This window comes from Ascidia mentula, chromosome 2, assembly GCF_947561715.1.
Source record: "Ascidia mentula chromosome 2, kaAscMent1.1, whole genome shotgun sequence".
NCBI classification, from domain to species: domain Eukaryota; kingdom Metazoa; phylum Chordata; class Ascidiacea; order Phlebobranchia; family Ascidiidae; genus Ascidia; species Ascidia mentula.
Window position 1 is genome coordinate 19,637,098 of NC_138567.1, and position 20,108 is coordinate 19,657,205.

The 20,108-nt window shown below is 45.0% G+C and overlaps 102 non-coding genes and 5 pseudogenes across 102 annotated transcripts; all 107 read left to right on the forward strand.

The window, feature by feature from the left end:
* Window positions 1-26: 26 nt before the first annotated feature.
* LOC145891192 (5S ribosomal RNA) lies at window positions 27-145 on the forward strand. The gene has a single exon (XR_014400000.1). It is a non-coding gene; the product is annotated as a 5S ribosomal RNA (ribosomal RNA).
* Window positions 146-210: 65 nt separating this feature from the next.
* On the forward strand, window positions 211-329 carry LOC145891035 (5S ribosomal RNA). Its single transcript, XR_014399851.1, has one exon. It is a non-coding gene; the product is annotated as a 5S ribosomal RNA (ribosomal RNA).
* Window positions 330-394: 65 nt separating this feature from the next.
* On the forward strand, window positions 395-513 carry LOC145890897 (5S ribosomal RNA). The gene has a single exon (XR_014399722.1). It is a non-coding gene; the product is annotated as a 5S ribosomal RNA (ribosomal RNA).
* Window positions 514-578: 65 nt separating this feature from the next.
* Window positions 579-697, forward strand: LOC145891719 (5S ribosomal RNA). The gene has a single exon (XR_014400495.1). It is a non-coding gene; the product is annotated as a 5S ribosomal RNA (ribosomal RNA).
* A 66-nt stretch (window positions 698-763) lies between these two features.
* Window positions 764-882, forward strand: LOC145893014 (5S ribosomal RNA). Its single transcript, XR_014401396.1, has one exon. It is a non-coding gene; the product is annotated as a 5S ribosomal RNA (ribosomal RNA).
* A 65-nt stretch (window positions 883-947) lies between these two features.
* On the forward strand, window positions 948-1,066 carry LOC145891340 (5S ribosomal RNA). Its single transcript, XR_014400138.1, has one exon. It is a non-coding gene; the product is annotated as a 5S ribosomal RNA (ribosomal RNA).
* A 65-nt stretch (window positions 1,067-1,131) lies between these two features.
* Window positions 1,132-1,250, forward strand: LOC145890874 (5S ribosomal RNA). The gene has a single exon (XR_014399701.1). It is a non-coding gene; the product is annotated as a 5S ribosomal RNA (ribosomal RNA).
* A 65-nt stretch (window positions 1,251-1,315) lies between these two features.
* Window positions 1,316-1,434, forward strand: LOC145892012 (5S ribosomal RNA). The gene has a single exon (XR_014400776.1). It is a non-coding gene; the product is annotated as a 5S ribosomal RNA (ribosomal RNA).
* Window positions 1,435-1,500: 66 nt separating this feature from the next.
* Window positions 1,501-1,619, forward strand: LOC145890966 (5S ribosomal RNA). The gene has a single exon (XR_014399786.1). It is a non-coding gene; the product is annotated as a 5S ribosomal RNA (ribosomal RNA).
* Window positions 1,620-1,684: 65 nt separating this feature from the next.
* Window positions 1,685-1,803, forward strand: LOC145893016 (5S ribosomal RNA). Its single transcript, XR_014401397.1, has one exon. It is a non-coding gene; the product is annotated as a 5S ribosomal RNA (ribosomal RNA).
* Window positions 1,804-1,868: 65 nt separating this feature from the next.
* Window positions 1,869-1,987, forward strand: LOC145893017 (5S ribosomal RNA). The gene has a single exon (XR_014401398.1). It is a non-coding gene; the product is annotated as a 5S ribosomal RNA (ribosomal RNA).
* A 65-nt stretch (window positions 1,988-2,052) lies between these two features.
* Window positions 2,053-2,171, forward strand: LOC145893018 (5S ribosomal RNA). Its single transcript, XR_014401399.1, has one exon. It is a non-coding gene; the product is annotated as a 5S ribosomal RNA (ribosomal RNA).
* A 65-nt stretch (window positions 2,172-2,236) lies between these two features.
* LOC145890967 (5S ribosomal RNA) lies at window positions 2,237-2,355 on the forward strand. The gene has a single exon (XR_014399787.1). It is a non-coding gene; the product is annotated as a 5S ribosomal RNA (ribosomal RNA).
* A 65-nt stretch (window positions 2,356-2,420) lies between these two features.
* LOC145893019 (5S ribosomal RNA) lies at window positions 2,421-2,539 on the forward strand. Its single transcript, XR_014401400.1, has one exon. It is a non-coding gene; the product is annotated as a 5S ribosomal RNA (ribosomal RNA).
* A 65-nt stretch (window positions 2,540-2,604) lies between these two features.
* Window positions 2,605-2,723, forward strand: LOC145893020 (5S ribosomal RNA). The gene has a single exon (XR_014401401.1). It is a non-coding gene; the product is annotated as a 5S ribosomal RNA (ribosomal RNA).
* Window positions 2,724-2,788: 65 nt separating this feature from the next.
* On the forward strand, window positions 2,789-2,907 carry LOC145890836 (5S ribosomal RNA). The gene has a single exon (XR_014399665.1). It is a non-coding gene; the product is annotated as a 5S ribosomal RNA (ribosomal RNA).
* Window positions 2,908-2,972: 65 nt separating this feature from the next.
* LOC145892257 (5S ribosomal RNA) lies at window positions 2,973-3,081 on the forward strand (annotated as a pseudogene).
* A 65-nt stretch (window positions 3,082-3,146) lies between these two features.
* Window positions 3,147-3,265, forward strand: LOC145891038 (5S ribosomal RNA). The gene has a single exon (XR_014399853.1). It is a non-coding gene; the product is annotated as a 5S ribosomal RNA (ribosomal RNA).
* A 65-nt stretch (window positions 3,266-3,330) lies between these two features.
* LOC145890968 (5S ribosomal RNA) lies at window positions 3,331-3,449 on the forward strand. Its single transcript, XR_014399788.1, has one exon. It is a non-coding gene; the product is annotated as a 5S ribosomal RNA (ribosomal RNA).
* Window positions 3,450-3,514: 65 nt separating this feature from the next.
* On the forward strand, window positions 3,515-3,633 carry LOC145893023 (5S ribosomal RNA). Its single transcript, XR_014401403.1, has one exon. It is a non-coding gene; the product is annotated as a 5S ribosomal RNA (ribosomal RNA).
* A 65-nt stretch (window positions 3,634-3,698) lies between these two features.
* Window positions 3,699-3,817, forward strand: LOC145893024 (5S ribosomal RNA). Its single transcript, XR_014401404.1, has one exon. It is a non-coding gene; the product is annotated as a 5S ribosomal RNA (ribosomal RNA).
* A 65-nt stretch (window positions 3,818-3,882) lies between these two features.
* LOC145890837 (5S ribosomal RNA) lies at window positions 3,883-4,001 on the forward strand. Its single transcript, XR_014399666.1, has one exon. It is a non-coding gene; the product is annotated as a 5S ribosomal RNA (ribosomal RNA).
* Window positions 4,002-4,066: 65 nt separating this feature from the next.
* LOC145891193 (5S ribosomal RNA) lies at window positions 4,067-4,185 on the forward strand. Its single transcript, XR_014400001.1, has one exon. It is a non-coding gene; the product is annotated as a 5S ribosomal RNA (ribosomal RNA).
* A 65-nt stretch (window positions 4,186-4,250) lies between these two features.
* LOC145891039 (5S ribosomal RNA) lies at window positions 4,251-4,369 on the forward strand. The gene has a single exon (XR_014399854.1). It is a non-coding gene; the product is annotated as a 5S ribosomal RNA (ribosomal RNA).
* Window positions 4,370-4,434: 65 nt separating this feature from the next.
* Window positions 4,435-4,553, forward strand: LOC145890898 (5S ribosomal RNA). Its single transcript, XR_014399723.1, has one exon. It is a non-coding gene; the product is annotated as a 5S ribosomal RNA (ribosomal RNA).
* A 65-nt stretch (window positions 4,554-4,618) lies between these two features.
* LOC145891720 (5S ribosomal RNA) lies at window positions 4,619-4,737 on the forward strand. Its single transcript, XR_014400496.1, has one exon. It is a non-coding gene; the product is annotated as a 5S ribosomal RNA (ribosomal RNA).
* Window positions 4,738-4,803: 66 nt separating this feature from the next.
* LOC145893025 (5S ribosomal RNA) lies at window positions 4,804-4,922 on the forward strand. Its single transcript, XR_014401405.1, has one exon. It is a non-coding gene; the product is annotated as a 5S ribosomal RNA (ribosomal RNA).
* Window positions 4,923-4,987: 65 nt separating this feature from the next.
* LOC145891341 (5S ribosomal RNA) lies at window positions 4,988-5,106 on the forward strand. The gene has a single exon (XR_014400139.1). It is a non-coding gene; the product is annotated as a 5S ribosomal RNA (ribosomal RNA).
* Window positions 5,107-5,171: 65 nt separating this feature from the next.
* Window positions 5,172-5,290, forward strand: LOC145890877 (5S ribosomal RNA). The gene has a single exon (XR_014399703.1). It is a non-coding gene; the product is annotated as a 5S ribosomal RNA (ribosomal RNA).
* A 65-nt stretch (window positions 5,291-5,355) lies between these two features.
* On the forward strand, window positions 5,356-5,474 carry LOC145892013 (5S ribosomal RNA). Its single transcript, XR_014400777.1, has one exon. It is a non-coding gene; the product is annotated as a 5S ribosomal RNA (ribosomal RNA).
* A 66-nt stretch (window positions 5,475-5,540) lies between these two features.
* Window positions 5,541-5,659, forward strand: LOC145890969 (5S ribosomal RNA). The gene has a single exon (XR_014399789.1). It is a non-coding gene; the product is annotated as a 5S ribosomal RNA (ribosomal RNA).
* A 65-nt stretch (window positions 5,660-5,724) lies between these two features.
* LOC145893026 (5S ribosomal RNA) lies at window positions 5,725-5,843 on the forward strand. The gene has a single exon (XR_014401406.1). It is a non-coding gene; the product is annotated as a 5S ribosomal RNA (ribosomal RNA).
* Window positions 5,844-5,908: 65 nt separating this feature from the next.
* Window positions 5,909-6,027, forward strand: LOC145893027 (5S ribosomal RNA). Its single transcript, XR_014401407.1, has one exon. It is a non-coding gene; the product is annotated as a 5S ribosomal RNA (ribosomal RNA).
* A 65-nt stretch (window positions 6,028-6,092) lies between these two features.
* LOC145893028 (5S ribosomal RNA) lies at window positions 6,093-6,211 on the forward strand. The gene has a single exon (XR_014401408.1). It is a non-coding gene; the product is annotated as a 5S ribosomal RNA (ribosomal RNA).
* A 65-nt stretch (window positions 6,212-6,276) lies between these two features.
* On the forward strand, window positions 6,277-6,395 carry LOC145890838 (5S ribosomal RNA). The gene has a single exon (XR_014399667.1). It is a non-coding gene; the product is annotated as a 5S ribosomal RNA (ribosomal RNA).
* Window positions 6,396-6,460: 65 nt separating this feature from the next.
* LOC145891195 (5S ribosomal RNA) lies at window positions 6,461-6,579 on the forward strand. The gene has a single exon (XR_014400003.1). It is a non-coding gene; the product is annotated as a 5S ribosomal RNA (ribosomal RNA).
* Window positions 6,580-6,644: 65 nt separating this feature from the next.
* Window positions 6,645-6,763, forward strand: LOC145891040 (5S ribosomal RNA). The gene has a single exon (XR_014399855.1). It is a non-coding gene; the product is annotated as a 5S ribosomal RNA (ribosomal RNA).
* A 65-nt stretch (window positions 6,764-6,828) lies between these two features.
* On the forward strand, window positions 6,829-6,947 carry LOC145890900 (5S ribosomal RNA). The gene has a single exon (XR_014399725.1). It is a non-coding gene; the product is annotated as a 5S ribosomal RNA (ribosomal RNA).
* Window positions 6,948-7,012: 65 nt separating this feature from the next.
* Window positions 7,013-7,131, forward strand: LOC145891721 (5S ribosomal RNA). Its single transcript, XR_014400497.1, has one exon. It is a non-coding gene; the product is annotated as a 5S ribosomal RNA (ribosomal RNA).
* Window positions 7,132-7,197: 66 nt separating this feature from the next.
* LOC145893029 (5S ribosomal RNA) lies at window positions 7,198-7,316 on the forward strand. The gene has a single exon (XR_014401409.1). It is a non-coding gene; the product is annotated as a 5S ribosomal RNA (ribosomal RNA).
* A 65-nt stretch (window positions 7,317-7,381) lies between these two features.
* LOC145891342 (5S ribosomal RNA) lies at window positions 7,382-7,500 on the forward strand. The gene has a single exon (XR_014400140.1). It is a non-coding gene; the product is annotated as a 5S ribosomal RNA (ribosomal RNA).
* Window positions 7,501-7,565: 65 nt separating this feature from the next.
* LOC145890878 (5S ribosomal RNA) lies at window positions 7,566-7,684 on the forward strand. Its single transcript, XR_014399704.1, has one exon. It is a non-coding gene; the product is annotated as a 5S ribosomal RNA (ribosomal RNA).
* Window positions 7,685-7,749: 65 nt separating this feature from the next.
* On the forward strand, window positions 7,750-7,868 carry LOC145892014 (5S ribosomal RNA). The gene has a single exon (XR_014400778.1). It is a non-coding gene; the product is annotated as a 5S ribosomal RNA (ribosomal RNA).
* A 66-nt stretch (window positions 7,869-7,934) lies between these two features.
* On the forward strand, window positions 7,935-8,053 carry LOC145890970 (5S ribosomal RNA). Its single transcript, XR_014399790.1, has one exon. It is a non-coding gene; the product is annotated as a 5S ribosomal RNA (ribosomal RNA).
* Window positions 8,054-8,118: 65 nt separating this feature from the next.
* Window positions 8,119-8,237, forward strand: LOC145893030 (5S ribosomal RNA). The gene has a single exon (XR_014401410.1). It is a non-coding gene; the product is annotated as a 5S ribosomal RNA (ribosomal RNA).
* Window positions 8,238-8,302: 65 nt separating this feature from the next.
* On the forward strand, window positions 8,303-8,421 carry LOC145893031 (5S ribosomal RNA). Its single transcript, XR_014401411.1, has one exon. It is a non-coding gene; the product is annotated as a 5S ribosomal RNA (ribosomal RNA).
* Window positions 8,422-8,486: 65 nt separating this feature from the next.
* On the forward strand, window positions 8,487-8,605 carry LOC145890839 (5S ribosomal RNA). The gene has a single exon (XR_014399668.1). It is a non-coding gene; the product is annotated as a 5S ribosomal RNA (ribosomal RNA).
* A 65-nt stretch (window positions 8,606-8,670) lies between these two features.
* On the forward strand, window positions 8,671-8,789 carry LOC145890901 (5S ribosomal RNA). The gene has a single exon (XR_014399726.1). It is a non-coding gene; the product is annotated as a 5S ribosomal RNA (ribosomal RNA).
* A 65-nt stretch (window positions 8,790-8,854) lies between these two features.
* On the forward strand, window positions 8,855-8,973 carry LOC145891041 (5S ribosomal RNA). Its single transcript, XR_014399856.1, has one exon. It is a non-coding gene; the product is annotated as a 5S ribosomal RNA (ribosomal RNA).
* Window positions 8,974-9,038: 65 nt separating this feature from the next.
* Window positions 9,039-9,157, forward strand: LOC145890902 (5S ribosomal RNA). Its single transcript, XR_014399727.1, has one exon. It is a non-coding gene; the product is annotated as a 5S ribosomal RNA (ribosomal RNA).
* Window positions 9,158-9,222: 65 nt separating this feature from the next.
* LOC145891042 (5S ribosomal RNA) lies at window positions 9,223-9,341 on the forward strand. Its single transcript, XR_014399857.1, has one exon. It is a non-coding gene; the product is annotated as a 5S ribosomal RNA (ribosomal RNA).
* Window positions 9,342-9,407: 66 nt separating this feature from the next.
* On the forward strand, window positions 9,408-9,526 carry LOC145893033 (5S ribosomal RNA). The gene has a single exon (XR_014401412.1). It is a non-coding gene; the product is annotated as a 5S ribosomal RNA (ribosomal RNA).
* Window positions 9,527-9,591: 65 nt separating this feature from the next.
* Window positions 9,592-9,710, forward strand: LOC145891343 (5S ribosomal RNA). The gene has a single exon (XR_014400141.1). It is a non-coding gene; the product is annotated as a 5S ribosomal RNA (ribosomal RNA).
* Window positions 9,711-9,775: 65 nt separating this feature from the next.
* LOC145893035 (5S ribosomal RNA) lies at window positions 9,776-9,894 on the forward strand. Its single transcript, XR_014401414.1, has one exon. It is a non-coding gene; the product is annotated as a 5S ribosomal RNA (ribosomal RNA).
* A 65-nt stretch (window positions 9,895-9,959) lies between these two features.
* Window positions 9,960-10,078, forward strand: LOC145891250 (5S ribosomal RNA). The gene has a single exon (XR_014400054.1). It is a non-coding gene; the product is annotated as a 5S ribosomal RNA (ribosomal RNA).
* Window positions 10,079-10,144: 66 nt separating this feature from the next.
* LOC145892468 (5S ribosomal RNA) lies at window positions 10,145-10,263 on the forward strand (annotated as a pseudogene).
* A 65-nt stretch (window positions 10,264-10,328) lies between these two features.
* Window positions 10,329-10,447, forward strand: LOC145893036 (5S ribosomal RNA). The gene has a single exon (XR_014401415.1). It is a non-coding gene; the product is annotated as a 5S ribosomal RNA (ribosomal RNA).
* A 65-nt stretch (window positions 10,448-10,512) lies between these two features.
* LOC145892508 (5S ribosomal RNA) lies at window positions 10,513-10,631 on the forward strand (annotated as a pseudogene).
* Window positions 10,632-10,696: 65 nt separating this feature from the next.
* Window positions 10,697-10,815, forward strand: LOC145891600 (5S ribosomal RNA). Its single transcript, XR_014400382.1, has one exon. It is a non-coding gene; the product is annotated as a 5S ribosomal RNA (ribosomal RNA).
* Window positions 10,816-10,880: 65 nt separating this feature from the next.
* Window positions 10,881-10,999, forward strand: LOC145890880 (5S ribosomal RNA). The gene has a single exon (XR_014399706.1). It is a non-coding gene; the product is annotated as a 5S ribosomal RNA (ribosomal RNA).
* Window positions 11,000-11,064: 65 nt separating this feature from the next.
* On the forward strand, window positions 11,065-11,183 carry LOC145891062 (5S ribosomal RNA). Its single transcript, XR_014399877.1, has one exon. It is a non-coding gene; the product is annotated as a 5S ribosomal RNA (ribosomal RNA).
* A 65-nt stretch (window positions 11,184-11,248) lies between these two features.
* LOC145891159 (5S ribosomal RNA) lies at window positions 11,249-11,367 on the forward strand. Its single transcript, XR_014399969.1, has one exon. It is a non-coding gene; the product is annotated as a 5S ribosomal RNA (ribosomal RNA).
* Window positions 11,368-11,432: 65 nt separating this feature from the next.
* On the forward strand, window positions 11,433-11,551 carry LOC145893037 (5S ribosomal RNA). The gene has a single exon (XR_014401416.1). It is a non-coding gene; the product is annotated as a 5S ribosomal RNA (ribosomal RNA).
* A 65-nt stretch (window positions 11,552-11,616) lies between these two features.
* Window positions 11,617-11,735, forward strand: LOC145891531 (5S ribosomal RNA). The gene has a single exon (XR_014400317.1). It is a non-coding gene; the product is annotated as a 5S ribosomal RNA (ribosomal RNA).
* Window positions 11,736-11,800: 65 nt separating this feature from the next.
* On the forward strand, window positions 11,801-11,919 carry LOC145893038 (5S ribosomal RNA). The gene has a single exon (XR_014401417.1). It is a non-coding gene; the product is annotated as a 5S ribosomal RNA (ribosomal RNA).
* A 231-nt stretch (window positions 11,920-12,150) lies between these two features.
* LOC145891722 (5S ribosomal RNA) lies at window positions 12,151-12,269 on the forward strand. Its single transcript, XR_014400498.1, has one exon. It is a non-coding gene; the product is annotated as a 5S ribosomal RNA (ribosomal RNA).
* A 66-nt stretch (window positions 12,270-12,335) lies between these two features.
* LOC145893039 (5S ribosomal RNA) lies at window positions 12,336-12,454 on the forward strand. The gene has a single exon (XR_014401418.1). It is a non-coding gene; the product is annotated as a 5S ribosomal RNA (ribosomal RNA).
* Window positions 12,455-12,519: 65 nt separating this feature from the next.
* On the forward strand, window positions 12,520-12,638 carry LOC145891345 (5S ribosomal RNA). The gene has a single exon (XR_014400142.1). It is a non-coding gene; the product is annotated as a 5S ribosomal RNA (ribosomal RNA).
* Window positions 12,639-12,703: 65 nt separating this feature from the next.
* Window positions 12,704-12,822, forward strand: LOC145893040 (5S ribosomal RNA). Its single transcript, XR_014401419.1, has one exon. It is a non-coding gene; the product is annotated as a 5S ribosomal RNA (ribosomal RNA).
* Window positions 12,823-12,887: 65 nt separating this feature from the next.
* LOC145892015 (5S ribosomal RNA) lies at window positions 12,888-13,006 on the forward strand. Its single transcript, XR_014400779.1, has one exon. It is a non-coding gene; the product is annotated as a 5S ribosomal RNA (ribosomal RNA).
* Window positions 13,007-13,072: 66 nt separating this feature from the next.
* On the forward strand, window positions 13,073-13,191 carry LOC145890973 (5S ribosomal RNA). The gene has a single exon (XR_014399792.1). It is a non-coding gene; the product is annotated as a 5S ribosomal RNA (ribosomal RNA).
* Window positions 13,192-13,256: 65 nt separating this feature from the next.
* LOC145893041 (5S ribosomal RNA) lies at window positions 13,257-13,375 on the forward strand. The gene has a single exon (XR_014401420.1). It is a non-coding gene; the product is annotated as a 5S ribosomal RNA (ribosomal RNA).
* Window positions 13,376-13,440: 65 nt separating this feature from the next.
* Window positions 13,441-13,559, forward strand: LOC145893042 (5S ribosomal RNA). The gene has a single exon (XR_014401421.1). It is a non-coding gene; the product is annotated as a 5S ribosomal RNA (ribosomal RNA).
* Window positions 13,560-13,624: 65 nt separating this feature from the next.
* LOC145891496 (5S ribosomal RNA) lies at window positions 13,625-13,743 on the forward strand. Its single transcript, XR_014400284.1, has one exon. It is a non-coding gene; the product is annotated as a 5S ribosomal RNA (ribosomal RNA).
* A 65-nt stretch (window positions 13,744-13,808) lies between these two features.
* Window positions 13,809-13,927, forward strand: LOC145891044 (5S ribosomal RNA). Its single transcript, XR_014399859.1, has one exon. It is a non-coding gene; the product is annotated as a 5S ribosomal RNA (ribosomal RNA).
* Window positions 13,928-13,992: 65 nt separating this feature from the next.
* On the forward strand, window positions 13,993-14,111 carry LOC145890903 (5S ribosomal RNA). Its single transcript, XR_014399728.1, has one exon. It is a non-coding gene; the product is annotated as a 5S ribosomal RNA (ribosomal RNA).
* A 65-nt stretch (window positions 14,112-14,176) lies between these two features.
* Window positions 14,177-14,295, forward strand: LOC145891723 (5S ribosomal RNA). The gene has a single exon (XR_014400499.1). It is a non-coding gene; the product is annotated as a 5S ribosomal RNA (ribosomal RNA).
* A 66-nt stretch (window positions 14,296-14,361) lies between these two features.
* Window positions 14,362-14,480, forward strand: LOC145893043 (5S ribosomal RNA). Its single transcript, XR_014401422.1, has one exon. It is a non-coding gene; the product is annotated as a 5S ribosomal RNA (ribosomal RNA).
* A 65-nt stretch (window positions 14,481-14,545) lies between these two features.
* LOC145891346 (5S ribosomal RNA) lies at window positions 14,546-14,664 on the forward strand. The gene has a single exon (XR_014400143.1). It is a non-coding gene; the product is annotated as a 5S ribosomal RNA (ribosomal RNA).
* A 65-nt stretch (window positions 14,665-14,729) lies between these two features.
* LOC145893044 (5S ribosomal RNA) lies at window positions 14,730-14,848 on the forward strand. Its single transcript, XR_014401423.1, has one exon. It is a non-coding gene; the product is annotated as a 5S ribosomal RNA (ribosomal RNA).
* Window positions 14,849-14,913: 65 nt separating this feature from the next.
* Window positions 14,914-15,032, forward strand: LOC145892017 (5S ribosomal RNA). Its single transcript, XR_014400781.1, has one exon. It is a non-coding gene; the product is annotated as a 5S ribosomal RNA (ribosomal RNA).
* Window positions 15,033-15,098: 66 nt separating this feature from the next.
* On the forward strand, window positions 15,099-15,217 carry LOC145890974 (5S ribosomal RNA). The gene has a single exon (XR_014399793.1). It is a non-coding gene; the product is annotated as a 5S ribosomal RNA (ribosomal RNA).
* A 65-nt stretch (window positions 15,218-15,282) lies between these two features.
* On the forward strand, window positions 15,283-15,401 carry LOC145893046 (5S ribosomal RNA). Its single transcript, XR_014401425.1, has one exon. It is a non-coding gene; the product is annotated as a 5S ribosomal RNA (ribosomal RNA).
* A 65-nt stretch (window positions 15,402-15,466) lies between these two features.
* LOC145893047 (5S ribosomal RNA) lies at window positions 15,467-15,585 on the forward strand. Its single transcript, XR_014401426.1, has one exon. It is a non-coding gene; the product is annotated as a 5S ribosomal RNA (ribosomal RNA).
* A 65-nt stretch (window positions 15,586-15,650) lies between these two features.
* LOC145891412 (5S ribosomal RNA) lies at window positions 15,651-15,769 on the forward strand. Its single transcript, XR_014400205.1, has one exon. It is a non-coding gene; the product is annotated as a 5S ribosomal RNA (ribosomal RNA).
* A 65-nt stretch (window positions 15,770-15,834) lies between these two features.
* Window positions 15,835-15,953, forward strand: LOC145890904 (5S ribosomal RNA). The gene has a single exon (XR_014399729.1). It is a non-coding gene; the product is annotated as a 5S ribosomal RNA (ribosomal RNA).
* Window positions 15,954-16,018: 65 nt separating this feature from the next.
* Window positions 16,019-16,137, forward strand: LOC145891045 (5S ribosomal RNA). Its single transcript, XR_014399860.1, has one exon. It is a non-coding gene; the product is annotated as a 5S ribosomal RNA (ribosomal RNA).
* Window positions 16,138-16,202: 65 nt separating this feature from the next.
* LOC145890905 (5S ribosomal RNA) lies at window positions 16,203-16,321 on the forward strand. The gene has a single exon (XR_014399730.1). It is a non-coding gene; the product is annotated as a 5S ribosomal RNA (ribosomal RNA).
* A 65-nt stretch (window positions 16,322-16,386) lies between these two features.
* On the forward strand, window positions 16,387-16,505 carry LOC145891046 (5S ribosomal RNA). Its single transcript, XR_014399861.1, has one exon. It is a non-coding gene; the product is annotated as a 5S ribosomal RNA (ribosomal RNA).
* A 66-nt stretch (window positions 16,506-16,571) lies between these two features.
* On the forward strand, window positions 16,572-16,690 carry LOC145893049 (5S ribosomal RNA). The gene has a single exon (XR_014401427.1). It is a non-coding gene; the product is annotated as a 5S ribosomal RNA (ribosomal RNA).
* A 65-nt stretch (window positions 16,691-16,755) lies between these two features.
* On the forward strand, window positions 16,756-16,874 carry LOC145891347 (5S ribosomal RNA). The gene has a single exon (XR_014400144.1). It is a non-coding gene; the product is annotated as a 5S ribosomal RNA (ribosomal RNA).
* A 65-nt stretch (window positions 16,875-16,939) lies between these two features.
* Window positions 16,940-17,058, forward strand: LOC145893050 (5S ribosomal RNA). Its single transcript, XR_014401428.1, has one exon. It is a non-coding gene; the product is annotated as a 5S ribosomal RNA (ribosomal RNA).
* Window positions 17,059-17,123: 65 nt separating this feature from the next.
* Window positions 17,124-17,242, forward strand: LOC145891251 (5S ribosomal RNA). Its single transcript, XR_014400055.1, has one exon. It is a non-coding gene; the product is annotated as a 5S ribosomal RNA (ribosomal RNA).
* A 66-nt stretch (window positions 17,243-17,308) lies between these two features.
* On the forward strand, window positions 17,309-17,427 carry LOC145892469 (5S ribosomal RNA; annotated as a pseudogene).
* A 65-nt stretch (window positions 17,428-17,492) lies between these two features.
* On the forward strand, window positions 17,493-17,611 carry LOC145893051 (5S ribosomal RNA). The gene has a single exon (XR_014401429.1). It is a non-coding gene; the product is annotated as a 5S ribosomal RNA (ribosomal RNA).
* Window positions 17,612-17,676: 65 nt separating this feature from the next.
* Window positions 17,677-17,795, forward strand: LOC145892510 (5S ribosomal RNA; annotated as a pseudogene).
* A 65-nt stretch (window positions 17,796-17,860) lies between these two features.
* Window positions 17,861-17,979, forward strand: LOC145891601 (5S ribosomal RNA). The gene has a single exon (XR_014400383.1). It is a non-coding gene; the product is annotated as a 5S ribosomal RNA (ribosomal RNA).
* Window positions 17,980-18,044: 65 nt separating this feature from the next.
* LOC145890881 (5S ribosomal RNA) lies at window positions 18,045-18,163 on the forward strand. The gene has a single exon (XR_014399707.1). It is a non-coding gene; the product is annotated as a 5S ribosomal RNA (ribosomal RNA).
* Window positions 18,164-18,228: 65 nt separating this feature from the next.
* LOC145893052 (5S ribosomal RNA) lies at window positions 18,229-18,347 on the forward strand. The gene has a single exon (XR_014401430.1). It is a non-coding gene; the product is annotated as a 5S ribosomal RNA (ribosomal RNA).
* A 65-nt stretch (window positions 18,348-18,412) lies between these two features.
* LOC145891171 (5S ribosomal RNA) lies at window positions 18,413-18,531 on the forward strand. Its single transcript, XR_014399980.1, has one exon. It is a non-coding gene; the product is annotated as a 5S ribosomal RNA (ribosomal RNA).
* Window positions 18,532-18,596: 65 nt separating this feature from the next.
* LOC145893053 (5S ribosomal RNA) lies at window positions 18,597-18,715 on the forward strand. Its single transcript, XR_014401431.1, has one exon. It is a non-coding gene; the product is annotated as a 5S ribosomal RNA (ribosomal RNA).
* A 65-nt stretch (window positions 18,716-18,780) lies between these two features.
* Window positions 18,781-18,899, forward strand: LOC145891532 (5S ribosomal RNA). Its single transcript, XR_014400318.1, has one exon. It is a non-coding gene; the product is annotated as a 5S ribosomal RNA (ribosomal RNA).
* Window positions 18,900-18,964: 65 nt separating this feature from the next.
* On the forward strand, window positions 18,965-19,083 carry LOC145893054 (5S ribosomal RNA). Its single transcript, XR_014401432.1, has one exon. It is a non-coding gene; the product is annotated as a 5S ribosomal RNA (ribosomal RNA).
* Window positions 19,084-19,314: 231 nt separating this feature from the next.
* On the forward strand, window positions 19,315-19,433 carry LOC145891465 (5S ribosomal RNA). The gene has a single exon (XR_014400254.1). It is a non-coding gene; the product is annotated as a 5S ribosomal RNA (ribosomal RNA).
* A 65-nt stretch (window positions 19,434-19,498) lies between these two features.
* On the forward strand, window positions 19,499-19,617 carry LOC145893055 (5S ribosomal RNA). The gene has a single exon (XR_014401433.1). It is a non-coding gene; the product is annotated as a 5S ribosomal RNA (ribosomal RNA).
* A 65-nt stretch (window positions 19,618-19,682) lies between these two features.
* LOC145891533 (5S ribosomal RNA) lies at window positions 19,683-19,801 on the forward strand. Its single transcript, XR_014400319.1, has one exon. It is a non-coding gene; the product is annotated as a 5S ribosomal RNA (ribosomal RNA).
* A 65-nt stretch (window positions 19,802-19,866) lies between these two features.
* LOC145893056 (5S ribosomal RNA) lies at window positions 19,867-19,985 on the forward strand. The gene has a single exon (XR_014401434.1). It is a non-coding gene; the product is annotated as a 5S ribosomal RNA (ribosomal RNA).
* Window positions 19,986-20,108: the final 123 nt, after the last annotated feature.

Consider the following 20,108-nt stretch of genomic DNA (forward strand, 5'->3'; position numbering starts at 1 on the left):
AAGATCGTCATAACAGACTAACAAACGTCTACGGCCATACCAGGTTGAAAGCACCCGATCTCGATCGATCTCGGCAGTTAAGCAACCTCGGGCTTGGTTAGTACTTGGATGGGTGACCGCCTAGGAATACCAAGTGTTGTAGTCATTTTTCTGTTTACCCAAAGTATGCTTTGAATTGAGCATAAATGTTGTCAAAACAGTCGAACAAACGTCTACGGCCAAACCAGGTTGAAAGCACCCGATCTCGTTCGATCTCGGCAGTTAAGCAACCTCGGGCTTGGTTAGTACTTGGATGGGTGACCGCCTAGGAATACCAAGTGTTGTAGTCATTTTTCTGTTTATACAAAGTATGCTTTGAATTGCGCATAAAGATCGTCATAACAGACTAACAAACGTCTACGGCCATACCAGGTTGAAAGCACCCGATCTCGATCGATCTCGGCAGTTAAGCAACCTCGGGCTTGGTTAGTACTTGGATGGGTGACCGCCTAGGAATACCAAGTGCTGTAGTCATTTTTCTGTTTACCCAAAGTATGCTTTGAATTGAGCATAAATGTTGTCAAAACAGTCGAACAAACATCTACGGCCAAACCAGGTTGAAAGCACCCGATCTCGTTCGATCTCGGCAGTTAAGCAACCTCGGGCTTGGTTAGTACTTGGATGGGTGACCGCCTAGGAATACCAAGTGTTGTGGTCATTTTTCTGTTTACCCAAAGATATGCTTTGAATTGCCCATGATTGTCGTCAAAACAGACTAACAAACGTCTACGGCCATACCAGGTTGAAAGCACCCGATCTCGTTCGATCTCGGCAGTTAAGCAACCTCGGGCTTGGTTAGTACTTGGATGGGTGACCGCCTAGGAATACCAAGTGTTGTAGTCATTTTTCTGTTTCCCCAAAGTATGCTTTGAATTGCGCATAAATGTCGTCAAAACAGACTAACAAACGTCTACGGCCATACCAGGTTGAAAGCACCCGATCTCGTTCGATCTCGGCAGTTAAGCAACCTCGGGCTTGGTTAGTACTTGGATGGGTGACCGCCTAGGCATACCAAGTGTTGTAGTCATTTTTCTGTTTACCCAAAGTATGCTTTGAATTGCGCATAAATGTCGTCAAAACAGACTAACAAACGTCTACGGCCATACCAGGTTGAAAGCACCCGATCTCGTTCGATCTCGGCAGTTAAGCAACCTCGGGCTTGGTTAGTACTTGGATGGGTGACCGTCTAGGAATACCAAGTGTTGTAGTCATTTTATTATTTGCACAAAGCATGCTTTGAATTGCCCATAAATGTCGTTAGAACAGACTAACAAACGTCTACGGCCATACCAGGTTGAAAGCACACGATCACTTTCGATCTCGGCAGTTAAGCAACCTCGGGCTTGGTTCGTACTGGGATGGGTGACCGCCTAGGAATACCAAGTGTTGTAGTCATTTTACTATTTGCACAAAGTTATACTTTGAATTGCGCATAAATATCGTCAAAACAGACTAACAAACGTCTACGGCCATACCAGGTTGAAAGCAACCGATCTCGTTCGATCTCGGCAGTTAAGCAACCTCGGGCTTGGTTAGTACTTGGATGGGTGACCGCCTAGGAATACCAAGTGCTGTAGTCATTTTTCTGTTTACCCAAACTATGCTTTGAATTGAGCATAAATGTCGTCAAAACAGTCTAACAAACGTCTACGGCCATACCAGGTTGAAAGCACCCGATCTCGTTCGATCTCGGCAGTTAAGCAACCTCGGGCTTGGTTAGTACTTGGATGGGTGACCGCCTAGGAATACCAAGTGTTGTAGTCATTTTTCTGTTTACCCAAAGTATGCTTTGAATTGCGCATAAATGTCGTCAAAACAGACTAACAAACGTCTACGGCCATACCAGGTTGAAAGCACCCGATCTCGTTCGATCTCGGCAGTTAAGCAACCTCGGGCTTGGTTAGTACTTGGATGGGTGACCGCCTAGGAATACCAAGTGTTGTAGTCATTTTTCTGTTTATACAAAGTATGCTTTGAATTGCGCATAAAGATCGTCATAACAGACTAACAAACGTCTACGGCCATACCAGGTTGAAAGCACCCGATCTCGTTCGATCTCGGCAGTTAAGCAACCTCGGGCTTGGTTAGTACTTGGATGGGTGACCGCCTAGGAATACCAAGTGTTGTAGTCATTTTTCTGTTTATACAAAGTATGCTTTGAATTGCGCATAAAGATCGTCATAACAGACTAACAAACGTCTACGGCCATACCAGGTTGAAAGCAACCGATCTCGTTCGATCTCGGCAGTTAAGCAACCTCGGGCTTGGTTAGTACTTGGATGGGTGACCGCCTAGGAATACCAAGTGCTGTAGTCATTTTTCTGTTTACCCAAACTATGCTTTGAATTGAGCATAAATGTCGTCAAAACAGTCTAACAAACGTCTACGGCCATACCAGGTTGAAAGCACCCGATCTCGTTCGATCTCGGCAGTTAAGCAACCTCGGGCTTGGTTAGTACTTGGATGGGTGACCGCCTAGGAATACCAAGTGTTGTAGTCATTTTTCTGTTTACCCAAAGTATGCTTTGAATTGCGCATAAATGTTGTCAAAACAGACTAACAAACGTCTACGGCCATACCAGGTTGAAAGCACCCGATCTCGTTCGATCTCGGCAGTTAAGCAACCTCGGGCTTGGTTAGTACTTGGATGGGTGACCGCCTAGGAATACCAAGTGTTGTAGTCATTTTTCTGTTTATACAAAGTATGCTTTGAATTGCGCATAAAGATCGTCATAACAGACTAACAAACGTCTACGTCCATACCAGGTTGAAAGCACCCGATCTCGTTCGATCTCGGCAGTTAAGCAACCTCGGGCTTGGTTAGTACTTGGATGGGTGACCGCCTAGGAATACCAAGTGTTGTAGTCATTTTTCTGTTTATACAAAGTATGCTTTGAATTGCGCATAAAGATCGTCATAACAGACTAACAAACGTCTACGGCCATACCAGGTTGAAAGCACCCGATCTCGGCAGTTAAGCAACCTCGGGCTTGGTTAGTACTTGGATGGGTGACCGCCTAGGAATACCAAGTGCTGTAGTCATTTTTCTGTTTACCCAAAGTATGCTTTGAATTGAGCATAAATGTTGTCAAAACAGTCGAACAAACGTCTACGGCCAAACCAGGTTGAAAGCACCCGATCTCGTTCGATCTCGGCAGTTAAGCAACCTCGGGCTTGGTTAGTACTTGGATGGGTGACCGCCTAGGAATACCAAGTGTTGTAGTCATTTTTCTGTTTATACAAAGTATGCTTTGAATTGCGCATAAAGATCGTCATAACAGACTAACAAACGTCTACGGCCATACCAGGTTGAAAGCAACCGATCTCGTTCGATCTCGGCAGTTAAGCAACCTCGGGCTTGGTTAGTACTTGGATGGGTGACCGCCTAGGAATACCAAGTGCTGTAGTCATTTTTCTGTTTACCCAAACTATGCTTTGAATTGAGCATAAATGTCGTCAAAACAGTCTAACAAACGTCTACGGCCATACCAGGTTGAAAGCACCCGATCTCGTTCGATCTCGGCAGTTAAGCAACCTCGGGCTTGGTTAGTACTTGGATGGGTGACCGCCTAGGAATACCAAGTGTTGTAGTCATTTTTCTGTTTACCCAAAGTATGCTTTGAATTGCGCATAAATGTCGTCAAAACAGACTAACAAACGTCTACGGCCATACCAGGTTGAAAGCACCCGATCTCGTTCGATCTCGGCAGTTAAGCAACCTCGGGCTTGGTTAGTACTTGGATGGGTGACCGCCTAGGAATACCAAGTGTTGTAGTCATTTTTCTGTTTATACAAAGTATGCTTTGAATTGCGCATAAAGATCGTCATAACAGACTAACAAACGTCTACGTCCATACCAGGTTGAAAGCACCCGATCTCGTTCGATCTCGGCAGTTAAGCAACCTCGGGCTTGGTTAGTACTTGGATGGGTGACCGCCTAGGAATACCAAGTGTTGTAGTCATTTTTCTGTTTATACAAAGTATGCTTTTAATTGCGCATAAAGATCGTCATAACAGACTAACAAACGTCTACGGCCATACCAGGTTGAAAGCACCCGATCTCGATCGATCTCGGCAGTTAAGCAACCTCGGGCTTGGTTAGTACTTGGATGGGTGACCGCCTAGGAATACCAAGTGTTGTAGTCATTTTTCTGTTTACCCAAAGTATGCTTTGAATTGAGCATAAATGTTGTCAAAACAGTCGAACAAACGTCTACGGCCAAACCAGGTTGAAAGCACCCGATCTCGTTCGATCTCGGCAGTTAAGCAACCTCGGGCTTGGTTAGTACTTGGATGGGTGACCGCCTAGGAATACCAAGTGTTGTAGTCATTTTTCTGTTTATACAAAGTATGCTTTGAATTGCGCATAAAGATCGTCATAACAGACTAACAAACGTCTACGGCCATACCAGGTTGAAAGCACCCGATCTCGATCGATCTCGGCAGTTAAGCAACCTCGGGCTTGGTTAGTACTTGGATGGGTGACCGCCTAGGAATACCAAGTGCTGTAGTCATTTTTCTGTTTACCCAAAGTATGCTTTGAATTGAGCATAAATGTTGTCAAAACAGTCGAACAAACATCTACGGCCAAACCAGGTTGAAAGCACCCGATCTCGTTCGATCTCGGCAGTTAAGCAACCTCGGGCTTGGTTAGTACTTGGATGGGTGACCGCCTAGGAATACCAAGTGTTGTGGTCATTTTTCTGTTTACCCAAAGATATGCTTTGAATTGCCCATGATTGTCGTCAAAACAGACTAACAAACGTCTACGGCCATACCAGGTTGAAAGCACCCGATCTCGTTCGATCTCGGCAGTTAAGCAACCTCGGGCTTGGTTAGTACTTGGATGGGTGACCGCCTAGGAATACCAAGTGTTGTAGTCATTTTTCTGTTTCCCCAAAGTATGCTTTGAATTGCGCATAAATGTCGTCAAAACAGACTAACAAACGTCTACGGCCATACCAGGTTGAAAGCACCCGATCTCGTTCGATCTCGGCAGTTAAGCAACCTCGGGCTTGGTTAGTACTTGGATGGGTGACCGCCTAGGCATACCAAGTGTTGTAGTCATTTTTCTGTTTACCCAAAGTATGCTTTGAATTGCGCATAAATGTCGTCAAAACAGACTAACAAACGTCTACGGCCATACCAGGTTGAAAGCACCCGATCTCGTTCGATCTCGGCAGTTAAGCAACCTCGGGCTTGGTTAGTACTTGGATGGGTGACCGTCTAGGAATACCAAGTGTTGTAGTCATTTTATTATTTGCACAAAGCATGCTTTGAATTGCCCATAAATGTCGTTAGAACAGACTAACAAACGTCTACGGCCATACCAGGTTGAAAGCACACGATCACTTTCGATCTCGGCAGTTAAGCAACCTCGGGCTTGGTTCGTACTGGGATGGGTGACCGCCTAGGAATACCAAGTGTTGTAGTCATTTTACTATTTGCACAAAGTTATACTTTGAATTGCGCATAAATATCGTCAAAACAGACTAACAAACGTCTACGGCCATACCAGGTTGAAAGCAACCGATCTCGTTCGATCTCGGCAGTTAAGCAACCTCGGGCTTGGTTAGTACTTGGATGGGTGACCGCCTAGGAATACCAAGTGCTGTAGTCATTTTTCTGTTTACCCAAACTATGCTTTGAATTGAGCATAAATGTCGTCAAAACAGTCTAACAAACGTCTACGGCCATACCAGGTTGAAAGCACCCGATCTCGTTCGATCTCGGCAGTTAAGCAACCTCGGGCTTGGTTAGTACTTGGATGGGTGACCGCCTAGGAATACCAAGTGTTGTAGTCATTTTTCTGTTTACCCAAAGTATGCTTTGAATTGCGCATAAATGTCGTCAAAACAGACTAACAAACGTCTACGGCCATACCAGGTTGAAAGCACCCGATCTCGTTCGATCTCGGCAGTTAAGCAACCTCGGGCTTGGTTAGTACTTGGATGGGTGACCGCCTAGGAATACCAAGTGTTGTAGTCATTTTTCTGTTTACCCAAAGTATGCTTTGAATTGCGCATAAATGTCGTCAAAACAGACTAACAAACGTCTACGGCCATACCAGGTTGAAAGCACCCGATCTCGTTCGATCTCGGCAGTTAAGCAACCTCGGGCTTGGTTAGTACTTGGATGGGTGACCGCCTAGGAATACCAAGTGTTGTAGTCATTTTTCTGTTTATACAAAGTATGCTTTGAATTGCGCATAAAGATCGTCATAACAGACTAACAAACGTCTACGTCCATACCAGGTTGAAAGCACCCGATCTCGTTCGATCTCGGCAGTTAAGCAACCTCGGGCTTGGTTAGTACTTGGATGGGTGACCGCCTAGGAATACCAAGTGTTGTAGTCATTTTTCTGTTTATACAAAGTATGCTTTTAATTGCGCATAAAGATCGTCATAACAGACTAACAAACGTCTACGGCCATACCAGGTTGAAAGCACCCGATCTCGATCGATCTCGGCAGTTAAGCAACCTCGGGCTTGGTTAGTACTTGGATGGGTGACCGCCTAGGAATACCAAGTGTTGTAGTCATTTTTCTGTTTACCCAAAGTATGCTTTGAATTGAGCATAAATGTTGTCAAAACAGTCGAACAAACGTCTACGGCCAAACCAGGTTGAAAGCACCCGATCTCGTTCGATCTCGGCAGTTAAGCAACCTCGGGCTTGGTTAGTACTTGGATGGGTGACCGCCTAGGAATACCAAGTGTTGTAGTCATTTTTCTGTTTATACAAAGTATGCTTTGAATTGCGCATAAAGATCGTCATAACAGACTAACAAACGTCTACGGCCATACCAGGTTGAAAGCACCCGATCTCGATCGATCTCGGCAGTTAAGCAACCTCGGGCTTGGTTAGTACTTGGATGGGTGACCGCCTAGGAATACCAAGTGCTGTAGTCATTTTTCTGTTTACCCAAAGTATGCTTTGAATTGAGCATAAATGTTGTCAAAACAGTCGAACAAACATCTACGGCCAAACCAGGTTGAAAGCACCCGATCTCGTTCGATCTCGGCAGTTAAGCAACCTCGGGCTTGGTTAGTACTTGGATGGGTGACCGCCTAGGAATACCAAGTGTTGTGGTCATTTTTCTGTTTACCCAAAGATATGCTTTGAATTGCCCATGATTGTCGTCAAAACAGACTAACAAACGTCTACGGCCATACCAGGTTGAAAGCACCCGATCTCGTTCGATCTCGGCAGTTAAGCAACCTCGGGCTTGGTTAGTACTTGGATGGGTGACCGCCTAGGAATACCAAGTGTTGTAGTCATTTTTCTGTTTCCCCAAAGTATGCTTTGAATTGCGCATAAATGTCGTCAAAACAGACTAACAAACGTCTACGGCCATACCAGGTTGAAAGCACCCGATCTCGTTCGATCTCGGCAGTTAAGCAACCTCGGGCTTGGTTAGTACTTGGATGGGTGACCGCCTAGGCATACCAAGTGTTGTAGTCATTTTTCTGTTTACCCAAAGTATGCTTTGAATTGCGCATAAATGTCGTCAAAACAGACTAACAAACGTCTACGGCCATACCAGGTTGAAAGCACCCGATCTCGTTCGATCTCGGCAGTTAAGCAACCTCGGGCTTGGTTAGTACTTGGATGGGTGACCGTCTAGGAATACCAAGTGTTGTAGTCATTTTATTATTTGCACAAAGCATGCTTTGAATTGCCCATAAATGTCGTTAGAACAGACTAACAAACGTCTACGGCCATACCAGGTTGAAAGCACACGATCACTTTCGATCTCGGCAGTTAAGCAACCTCGGGCTTGGTTCGTACTGGGATGGGTGACCGCCTAGGAATACCAAGTGTTGTAGTCATTTTACTATTTGCACAAAGTTATACTTTGAATTGCGCATAAATATCGTCAAAACAGACTAACAAACGTCTACGGCCATACCAGGTTGAAAGCAACCGATCTCGTTCGATCTCGGCAGTTAAGCAACCTCGGGCTTGGTTAGTACTTGGATGGGTGACCGCCTAGGAATACCAAGTGCTGTAGTCATTTTTCTGTTTACCCAAACTATGCTTTGAATTGAGCATAAATGTCGTCAAAACAGTCTAACAAACGTCTACGGCCATACCAGGTTGAAAGCACCCGATCTCGTTCGATCTCGGCAGTTAAGCAACCTCGGGCTTGGTTAGTACTTGGATGGGTGACCGCCTAGGAATACCAAGTGTTGTAGTCATTTTTCTGTTTACCCAAAGTATGCTTTGAATTGCGCATAAATGTCGTCAAAACAGACTAACAAACGTCTACGGCCATACCAGGTTGAAAGCACCCGATCTCGTTCGATCTCGGCAGTTAAGCAACCTCGGGCTTGGTTAGTACTTGGATGGGTGACCGCCTAGGAATACCAAGTGTTGTAGTCATTTTTCTGTTTATGCAAAGTATGCTTTGAATTGCGCATAAAGATCGTCATAACAGACTAACAAACGTCTACGTCCATACCAGGTTGAAAGCACCCGATCTCGTTCGATCTCGGCAGTTAAGCAACCTCGGGCTTGGTTAGTACTTGGATGGGTGACCGCCTAGGAATACCAAGTGTTGTAGTCATTTTTCTGTTTATACAAAGTATGCTTTGAATTGCGCATAAAGATCGTCATAACAGACTAACAAACGTCTACGGCCATACCAGGTTGAAAGCACCCGATCTCGATCGATCTCGGCAGTTAAGCAACCTCGGGCTTGGTTAGTACTTGGATGGGTGACCGCCTAGGAATACCAAGTGCTGTAGTCATTTTTCTGTTTACCCAAAGTATGCTTTGAATTGAGCATAAATGTTGTCAAAACAGTCGAACAAACGTCTACGGCCAAACCAGGTTGAAAGCACCCGATCTCGTTCGATCTCGGCAGTTAAGCAACCTCGGGCTTGGTTAGTACTTGGATGGGTGACCGCCTAGGAATACCAAGTGTTGTAGTCATTTTTCTGTTTATACAAAGTATGCTTTGAATTGCGCATAAAGATCGTCATAACAGACTAACAAACGTCTACGGCCATACCAGGTTGAAAGCACCCGATCTCGATCGATCTCGGCAGTTAAGCAACCTCGGGCTTGGTTAGTACTTGGATGGGTGACCGCCTAGGAATACCAAGTGCTGTAGTCATTTTTCTGTTTACCCAAAGTATGCTTTGAATTGAGCATAAATGTTGTCAAAACAGTCGAACAAACGTCTACGGCCAAACCAGGTTGAAAGCACCCGATCTCGTTCGATCTCGGCAGTTAAGCAACCTCGGGCTTGGTTAGTACTTGGATGGGTGACCGCCTAGGAATACCAAGTGTTGTAGTCATTTTTCTGTTTACCCAAAGATATGCTTTGAATTGCCCATGATTGTCGTCAAAACAGACTAACAAACGTCTACGGCCATACCAGGTTGAAAGCACCCGATCTCGTTCGATCTCGGCAGTTAAGCAACCTCGGGCTTGGTTAGTACTTGGATGGGTGACCGCCTAGGAATACCAAGTGTTGTAGTCATTTTTCTGTTTCCCCAAAGTATGCTTTGAATTGCGCATAAATGTCGTCAAAACAGACTAACAAACGTCTACGGCCATACCAGGTTGAAAGCACCCGATCTCGTTCGATCTCGGCAGTTAAGCAACCTCGGGCTTGGTTAGTACTTGGATGGGTGACCGCCTAGGCATACCAAGTGTTGTAGTCATTTTTCTGTTTACCCAAAGTATGCTTTGAATTGCGCATAAATGTCGTCAAAACAGACTAACAAACGTCTACGGCCATACCAGGTTGAAAGCACCCGATCTCGTTCGATCTCGGCAGTTAAGCAACCTCGGGCTTGGTTAGTACTTGGATGGGTGACCGCCTAGGAATACCAAGTGTTGTAGTCATTTTATTATTTGCAGAAAGCATGCTTTGAATTGCCCATAAATGTCGTTAGAACAGACTAACAAACGTCTACGGCCATACCAGGTTGAAAGCACCCGATCACGTTCGATCTCGGCAGTTAAGCAACCTCGGGCTTGGTTCGTACTGGGATGGGTGACCGCCTAGGAATACCAAGTGTTGTAGTCATTTTACTATTTGCACAAAGTTATACTTTGAATTGCGCATAAATATCGTCAAAACAGACTAACAAACGTCTACGGCCATACCAGGTTGAAAGCACCCGATCTCGTTCGATCTCGGCAGTTAAGCAACCTCGTGCTTGGTTAGTATTTGGATGGGTGTCCTCTTTGGTATACCAAGTGTTGTAGTCATTTTTCTGTTTACCCAAAGTATGCTTTGAATTGCGCATAAATGTCGTCAAAACAGACTAACAAACGTCTACGGCCATACCAGGTTGAAAGCACCCGATCTCGTTCGATCTCGGCAGTTAAGCAACCTCGGGCTTGGTTAGTACTTGGATGGGTGACCGCCTAGGAATACCAAGTGTTGTAGTCATTTTTCTGTTTATACAAAGTATGCTTTGAATTGCGCATAAAGATCGTCATAACAGACTAACAAACGTCTACGGCCATACCAGGTTGAAAGCACCCGATCTCGTTCGATCTCGGCAGTTAAGCAACCTCGTGGTTGGTTAGTACTTGGATGGGTGACCGCCTAGGAATACCAAGTGTTGTGTTCATTTTACTATTTGCACAAAGTATGCTTTGAATTGCCCATGAATGTCGTCAAAACAGACTAACAAACGTCTACGGCCATACCAGGTTGAAAGCATCCGATCTCGTTCGATCTCGGCAGTTAAGCAACCTCGGGCTTGGTTAGTACTTGGATGGGTGACCGCCTAGGAATACCAAGTGTTGTATTCATTTTACTATTTGCACAAAGTATGCTTTGAATTGCCTATAAATGTCGTCAAAACAGACTAACAAACGTCTACGGCCATACCAGGTTGAAAGCACCCGATCTCGTTCGATCTCGGCAGTTAAGCAACCTAGGGCTTGGTTAGTACTTGGATGGGTGACCGCCTAGGAATACCAAGTGTTGTGGTCATTTTGCTATTTGCACAAAGTATGCTTTGAATTGCTCATAAATTTCGTCAAAACACACTAACAAACGTCTACGGCCATACCAGGTTGAAAGCACCCGATCTCGTTCGATCTCGGCAGTTAAGCAACCTCGGGCTTGGTTAGTACTTGGATGGGTGACCGCCTAGGAATACCAAGTGTTGTTGTCATTTTTCTGTTTATACAAAGTATGCTTTGAATTGCGCATAAAGATCGTCATAACAGACTAACAAACGTCTACGGCCATACCAGGTTGAAAGCACCCGATCTCGTTCGATCTCGGCAGTTAAGCAACCTAGGGCTTGGTTAGTACTTGGATGGGTGACCGCCTAGGAATACCAAGTGTTGTAGTCATTTTGCTATTTGCACAAAGTATGCTTTGAATTGCTCATAAATGTCGTCAAAACACACTAACAAACGTCTACGGCCATACCAGGTTGAAAGCACCCGATCTCGTTCGATCTCGGCAGTTAAGCAACCTCGGGCTTGGTTAGTACTTGGATGGGTGACCGCCTAGGAATACCAAGTGTTGTAGTCACTTTTCTATTGATACAAAGTATGCTTTGAATTGCGCATGAAGATCGTCATAACAGACTAACAATCGTCTACGGCCATACCAGGTTGAAAGCACCCGATCTCGTTCGATCTCGGATGTTTAGCAACCTCGGGCTTGGTTAGTACTTGGATGGGTGACCTCCTAGGAATACCAAGTGTTGTAGTCATTTTTCTATTTACCCAAAGTATGCTTTGAATTGCGCATTAATGTCGTCAAAACAGACTAACAAACGTCTACGGCCATACCAGGTTGAAAGCACCCGATCTCGTTCGATCTCGGCAGTTAAGCAACCTCGGGCTTGGTTAGTACTTGGATGGGTGACCGCCTAGGAATACCAAGTGTTGTAGTCATTTTGCTATTTGCACAAAGTATGCTTTGAATTGCTCATAAATGTCGTTAAAACATACTAACAAACGTCTACGGCCATGATCACGTTCGATCTCGGCAGTTAACCAACCTCGGGCTTGGTTAGTACTTGGATGGGTGACCGCCTAGGAATACCAAGTGCTGTAGTCATTTTTCTGTTTACCCAAAGTATGCTTTGAATTGAGCATAAATGTTGTCAAAACAGTCGAACAAACATCTACGGCCAAACCAGGTTGAAAGCACCCGATCTCGTTCGATCTCGGCAGTTAAGCAACCTCGGGCTTGGTTAGTACTTGGATGGGTGACCGCCTAGGAATACCAAGTGTTGTGGTCATTTTTCTGTTTACCCAAAGATATGCTTTGAATTGCCCATGATTGTCGTCAAAACAGACTAACAAACGTCTACGGCCATACCAGGTTGAAAGCACCCGATCTCGTTCGATCTCGGCAGTTAAGCAACCTCGGGCTTGGTTAGTACTTGGATGGGTGACCGCCTAGGAATACCAAGTGTTGTAGTCATTTTTCTGTTTCCCCAAAGTATGCTTTGAATTGCGCATAAATGTCGTCAAAACAGACTAACAAACGTCTACGGCCATACCAGGTTGAAAGCACCCGATCTCGTTCGATCTCGGCAGTTAAGCAACCTCGGGCTTGGTTAGTACTTGGATGGGTGACCGCCTAGGCATACCAAGTGTTGTAGTCATTTTTCTGTTTACCCAAAGTATGCTTTGAATTGCGCATAAATGTCGTCAAAACAGACTAACAAACGTCTACGGCCATACCAGGTTGAAAGCACCCGATCTCGTTCGATCTCGGCAGTTAAGCAACCTCGGGCTTGGTTAGTACTTGGATGGGTGACCGCCTAGGAATACCAAGTGTTGTAGTCATTTTATTATTTGCACAAAGCATGCTTTGAATTGCCCATAAATGTCGTTAGAACAGACTAACAAACGTCTACGGCCATACCAGGTTGAAAGCACACGATCACTTTCGATCTCGGCAGTTAAGCAACCTCGGGCTTGGTTCGTACTGGGATGGGTGACCGCCTAGGAATACCAAGTGTTGTAGTCATTTTACTATTTGCACAAAGTTATACTTTGAATTGCGCATAAATATCGTCAAAACAGACTAACAAACGTCTACGGCCATACCAGGTTGAAAGCAACCGATCTCGTTCGATCTCGGCAGTTAAGCAACCTCGGGCTTGGTTAGTACTTGGATGGGTGACCGCCTAGGAATACCAAGTGCTGTAGTCATTTTTCTGTTTACCCAAACTATGCTTTGAATTGAGCATAAATGTCGTCAAAACAGTCTAACAAACGTCTACGGCCATACCAGGTTGAAAGCACCCGATCTCGTTCGATCTCGGCAGTTAAGCAACCTCGGGCTTGGTTAGTACTTGGATGGGTGACCGCCTAGGAATACCAAGTGTTGTAGTCATTTTTCTGTTTACCCAAAGTATGCTTTGAATTGCGCATAAATGTCGTCAAAACAGACTAACAAACGTCTACGGCCATACCAGGTTGAAAGCACCCGATCTCGTTCGATCTCGGCAGTTAAGCAACCTCGGGCTTGGTTAGTACTTGGATGGGTGACCGCCTAGGAATACCAAGTGTTGTAGTCATTTTTCTGTTTATACAAAGTATGCTTTGAATTGCGCATAAAGATCGTCATAACAGACTAACAAACGTCTACGTCCATACCAGGTTGAAAGCACCCGATCTCGATCGATCTCGGCAGTTAAGCAACCTCGGGCTTGGTTAGTACTTGGATGGGTGACCGCCTAGGAATACCAAGTGCTGTAGTCATTTTTCTGTTTACCCAAAGTATGCTTTGAATTGAGCATAAATGTTGTCAAAACAGTCGAACAAACGTCTACGGCCAAACCAGGTTGAAAGCACCCGATCTCGTTCGATCTCGGCAGTTAAGCAACCTCGGGCTTGGTTAGTACTTGGATGGGTGACCGCCTAGGAATACCAAGTGTTGTAGTCATTTTTCTGTTTATACAAAGTATGCTTTGAATTGCGCATAAAGATCGTCATAACAGACTAACAAACGTCTACGGCCATACCAGGTTGAAAGCACCCGATCTCGATCGATCTCGGCAGTTAAGCAACCTCGGGCTTGGTTAGTACTTGGATGGGTGACCGCCTAGGAATACCAAGTGCTGTAGTCATTTTTCTGTTTACCCAAAGTATGCTTTGAATTGAGCATAAATGTTGTCAAAACAGTCGAACAAACATCTACGGCCAAACCAGGTTGAAAGCACCCGATCTCGTTCGATCTCGGCAGTTAAGCAACCTCGGGCTTGGTTAGTACTTGGATGGGTGACCGCCTAGGAATACCAAGTGTTGTGGTCATTTTTCTGTTTACCCAAAGATATGCTTTGAATTGCCCATGATTGTCGTCAAAACAGACTAACAAACGTCTACGGCCATACCAGGTTGAAAGCACCCGATCTCGTTCGATCTCGGCAGTTAAGCAACCTCGGGCTTGGTTAGTACTTGGATGGGTGACCGCCTAGGAATACCAAGTGTTGTAGTCATTTTTCTGTTTCCCCAAAGTATGCTTTGAATTGCGCATAAATGTCGTCAAAACAGACTAACAAACGTCTACGGCCATACCAGGTTGAAAGCACCCGATCTCGTTCGATCTCGGCAGTTAAGCAACCTCGGGCTTGGTTAGTACTTGGATGGGTGACCGCCTAGGCATACCAAGTGTTGTAGTCATTTTTCTGTTTACCCAAAGTATGCTTTGAATTGCGCATAAATGTCGTCAAAACAGACTAACAAACGTCTACGGCCATACCAGGTTGAAAGCACCCGATCTCGTTCGATCTCGGCAGTTAAGCAACCTCGGGCTTGGTTAGTACTTGGATGGGTGACCGCCTAGGAATACCAAGTGTTGTAGTCATTTTATTATTTGCACAAAGCATGCTTTGAATTGCCCATAAATGTCGTTAGAACAGACTAACAAACGTCTACGGCCATACCAGGTTGAAAGCACACGATCACTTTCGATCTCGGCAGTTAAGCAACCTCGGGCTTGGTTCGTACTGGGATGGGTGACCGCCTAGGAATACCAAGTGTTGTAGTCATTTTACTATTTGCACAAAGTTATACTTTGAATTGCGCATAAATATCGTCAAAACAGACTAACAAACGTCTACGGCCATACCAGGTTGAAAGCAACCGATCTCGTTCGATCTCGGCAGTTAAGCAACCTCGGGCTTGGTTAGTACTTGGATGGGTGACCGCCTAGGAATACCAAGTGCTGTAGTCATTTTTCTGTTTACCCAAACTATGCTTTGAATTGAGCATAAATGTCGTCAAAACAGTCTAACAAACGTCTACGGCCATACCAGGTTGAAAGCACCCGATCTCGTTCGATCTCGGCAGTTAAGCAACCTCGGGCTTGGTTAGTACTTGGATGGGTGACCGCCTAGGAATACCAAGTGTTGTAGTCATTTTTCTGTTTACCCAAAGTATGCTTTGAATTGCGCATAAATGTCGTCAAAACAGACTAACAAACGTCTACGGCCATACCAGGTTGAAAGCACCCGATCTCGTTCGATCTCGGCAGTTAAGCAACCTCGGGCTTGGTTAGTACTTGGATGGGTGACCGCCTAGGAATACCAAGTGTTGTAGTCATTTTTCTGTTTATACAAAGTATGCTTTGAATTGCGCATAAAGATCGTCATAACAGACTAACAAACGTCTACGTCCATACCAGGTTGAAAGCACCCGATCTCGTTCGATCTCGGCAGTTAAGCAACCTCAGGCTTGGTTAGTACTTGGATGGGTGACCGCCTAGGAATACCAAGTGTTGTAGTCATTTTTCTGTTTATACAAAGTATGCTTTGAATTGCGCATGAAGATCGTCATAACAGACTAACAAACGTCTACGGCCATACCAGGTTGAAAGCACCCGATCTCGATCGATCTCGGCAGTTAAGCAACCTCGGGCTTGGTTAGTACTTGGATGGGTGACCGCCTAGGAATACCAAGTGCTGTAGTCATTTTTCTGTTTACCCAAAGTATGCTTTGAATTGAGCATAAATGTTGTCAAAACAGTCGAACAAACGTCTACGGCCAAACCAGGTTGAAAGCACCCGATCTCGTTCGATCTCGGCAGTTAAGCAACCTCGGGCTTGGTTAGTACTTGGATGGGTGACCGCCTAGGAATACCAAGTGTTGTAGTCATTTTTCTGTTTATACAAAGTATGCTTTGAATTGCGCATAAAGATCGTCATAACAGACTAACAAACGTCTACGGCCATACCAGGTTGAAAGCACCCGATCTCGATCGATCTCGGCAGTTAAGCAACCTCGGGCTTGGTTAGTACTTGGATGGGTGACCGCCTAGGAATACCAAGTGCTGTAGTCATTTTTCTGTTTACCCAAAGTATGCTTTGAATTGAGCATAAATGTTGTCAAAACAGTCGAACAAACGTCTACGGCCAAACCAGGTTGAAAGCACCCGATCTCGTTCGATCTCGGCAGTTAAGCAACCTCGGGCTTGGTTAGTACTTGGATGGGTGACCGCCTAGGAATACCAAGTGTTGTAGTCATTTTTCTGTTTACCCAAAGATATGCTTTGAATTGCCCATGATTGTCGTCAAAACAGACTAACAAACGTCTACGGCCATACCAGGTTGAAAGCACCCGATCTCGTTCGATCTCGGCAGTTAAGCAACCTCGGGCTTGGTTAGTACTTGGATGGGTGACCGCCTAGGAATACCAAGTGTTGTAGTCATTTTTCTGTTTCCCCAAAGTATGCTTTGAATTGCGCATAAATGTCGTCAAAACAGACTAACAAACGTCTACGGCCATACCAGGTTGAAAGCACCCGATCTCGTTCGATCTCGGCAGTTAAGCAACCTCGGGCTTGGTTAGTACTTGGATGGGTGACCGCCTAGGCATACCAAGTGTTGTAGTCATTTTTCTGTTTACCCAAAGTATGCTTTGAATTGCGCATAAATGTCGTCAAAACAGACTAACAAACGTCTACGGCCATACCAGGTTGAAAGCACCCGATCTCGTTCGATCTCGGCAGTTAAGCAACCTCGGGCTTGGTTAGTACTTGGATGGGTGACCGCCTAGGAATACCAAGTGTTGTAGTCATTTTATTATTTGCAGAAAGCATGCTTTGAATTGCCCATAAATGTCGTTAGAACAGACTAACAAACGTCTACGGCCATACCAGGTTGAAAGCACCCGATCACGTTCGATCTCGGCAGTTAAGCAACCTCGGGCTTGGTTCGTACTGGGATGGGTGACCGCCTAGGAATACCAAGTGTTGTAGTCATTTTACTATTTGCACAAAGTTATACTTTGAATTGCGCATAAATATCGTCAAAACAGACTAACAAACGTCTACGGCCATACCAGGTTGAAAGCACCCGATCTCGTTCGATCTCGGCAGTTAAGCAACCTCGTGCTTGGTTAGTATTTGGATGGGTGTCCTCTTTGGTATACCAAGTGTTGTAGTCATTTTTCTGTTTACCCAAAGTATGCTTTGAATTGCGCATAAATGTCGTCAAAACAGACTAACAAACGTCTACGGCCATACCAGGTTGAAAGCACCCGATCTCGTTCGATCTCGGCAGTTAAGCAACCTCGGGCTTGGTTAGTACTTGGATGGGTGACCGCCTAGGAATACCAAGTGTTGTAGTCATTTTTCTGTTTATACAAAGTATGCTTTGAATTGCGCATAAAGATCGTCATAACAGACTAACAAACGTCTACGGCCATACCAGGTTGAAAGCACCCGATCTCGTTCGATCTCGGCAGTTAAGCAACCTCGTGGTTGGTTAGTACTTGGATGGGTGACCGCCTAGGAATACCAAGTGTTGTGTTCATTTTACTATTTGCACAAAGTATGCTTTGAATTGCCCATGAATGTCGTCAAAACAGACTAACAAACGTCTACGGCCATACCAGGTTGAAAGCATCCGATCTCGTTCGATCTCGGCAGTTAAGCAACCTCGGGCTTGGTTAGTACTTGGATGGGTGACCGCCTAGGAATACCAAGTGTTGTATTCATTTTACTATTTGCACAAAGTATGCTTTGAATTGCCTATAAATGTCGTCAAAACAGACTAACAAACGTCTACGGCCATACCAGGTTGAAAGCACCCGATCTCGTTCGATCTCGGCAGTTAAGCAACCTAGGGCTTGGTTAGTACTTGGATGGGTGACCGCCTAGGAATACCAAGTGTTGTGGTCATTTTGCTATTTGCACAAAGTATGCTTTGAATTGCTCATAAATTTCGTCAAAACACACTAACAAACGTCTACGGCCATACCAGGTTGAAAGCACCCGATCTCGTTCGATCTCGGCAGTTAAGCAACCTCGGGCTTGGTTAGTACTTGGATGGGTGACCGCCTAGGAATACCAAGTGTTGTAGTCATTTTTCTGTTTATACAAAGTATGCTTTGAATTGCGCATAAAGATCGTCATAACAGACTAACAAACGTCTACGGCCATACCAGGTTGAAAGCACCCGATCTCGTTCGATCTCGGCAGTTAAGCAACCTAGGGCTTGGTTAGTACTTGGATGGGTGACCGCCTAGGAATACCAAGTGTTGTAGTCATTTTGCTATTTGCACAAAGTATGCTTTGAATTGCTCATAAATGTCGTCAAAACACACTAACAAACGTCTACGGCCATACCAGGTTGAAAGCACCCGATCTCGTTCGATCTCGGCAGTTAAGCAACCTCGGGCTTGGTTAGTACTTGGATGGGTGACCGCCTAGGAATACCAAGTGTTGTAGTCACTTTTCTATTGATACAAAGTATGCTTTGAATTGCGCATGAAGATCGTCATAACAGACTAACAATCGTCTACGGCCATACCAGGTTGAAAGCACCCGATCTCGTTCGATCTCGGATGTTTAGCAACCTCGGGCTTGGTTAGTACTTGGATGGGTGACCTCCTAGGAATACCAAGTGTTGTAGTCATTTTTCTATTTACCCAAAGTATGCTTTGAATTGCGCATTAATGTCGTCAAAACAGACTAACAAACGTCTACGGCCATACCAGGTTGAAAGCACCCGATCTCGTTCGATCTCGGCAGTTAAGCAACCTCGGGCTTGGTTAGTACTTGGATGGGTGACCGCCTAGGAATACCAAGTGTTGTAGTCATTTTGCTATTTGCACAAAGTATGCTTTGAATTGCTCATAAATGTCGTTAAAACATACTAACAAACGTCTACGGCCATGATCACGTTCGATCTCGGCAGTTAACCAACCTCGGGCTTGGTTAGTACTTGGGTGGGTGACCGCCTAGGAATACCAAGTGTTGTATTCATTTTACTATTTGCACAAAGTATGCTTTGAATTGGCCATAAATGTCGTTAAAACAGACTAACAAACGTCTACGGCCATACCAGGTTGAAAGCACCCGATCTCGTTCGATCTCGGCAGTTAAGCAACCTCGGGCTTGGTTAGTACTTGGATGGGTGACCGCCTAGGAATACCAATTGTTGTAGTCATTTTTCTGTTTACCCAAAGTATGCTTTGAATTGCGCATAAATGTCGTCAAAACAGACTAACAAACGTCTACGGCCATACCAGGTTGAAAGCACCCGATCTCGTTCGATCTCGGCAGTTAAGCAACCTCGGGCTTGGTTAGTACTTGGATGGGTGACCGCCTAGGAATACCAAGTGTTGTAGTCACTTTTCTATTGATACAAAGTATGCTTTGAATTGCGCATGAAGATTGTCATAACAGACTAACAATCGTCTACGGCCATACCAGGTTGAAAGCACCCGATCTCGTTCGATCTCGGATGTTTAGCAACCTCGGGCTTGGTTAGTACTTGGATGGGTGACCTCCTAGGAATACCAAGTGTTGTAGTCATTTTTCTATTTGCACAAAGTATGCTTTGAATTGCTCATAAATGTCGTCAAAACAGACTAACAAACGTCTACGGCCATACCAGGTTGAAAGCACCCGATCTCGTTCGATCTCGGCAGTTAAGCAACCTCGGGCTTGGTTAGTACTTGGATGGGTGACCGCCTAGGAATACCAAGTGTTGTAGTCATTTTGCTATTTGCACAAAGTATGCTTTGAATTGCTCATAAATGTCGTTAAAACATACTAACAAACGTCTACGGCCATGATCACGTTCGATCTCGGCAGTTAACCAACCTCGGGCTTGGTTAGT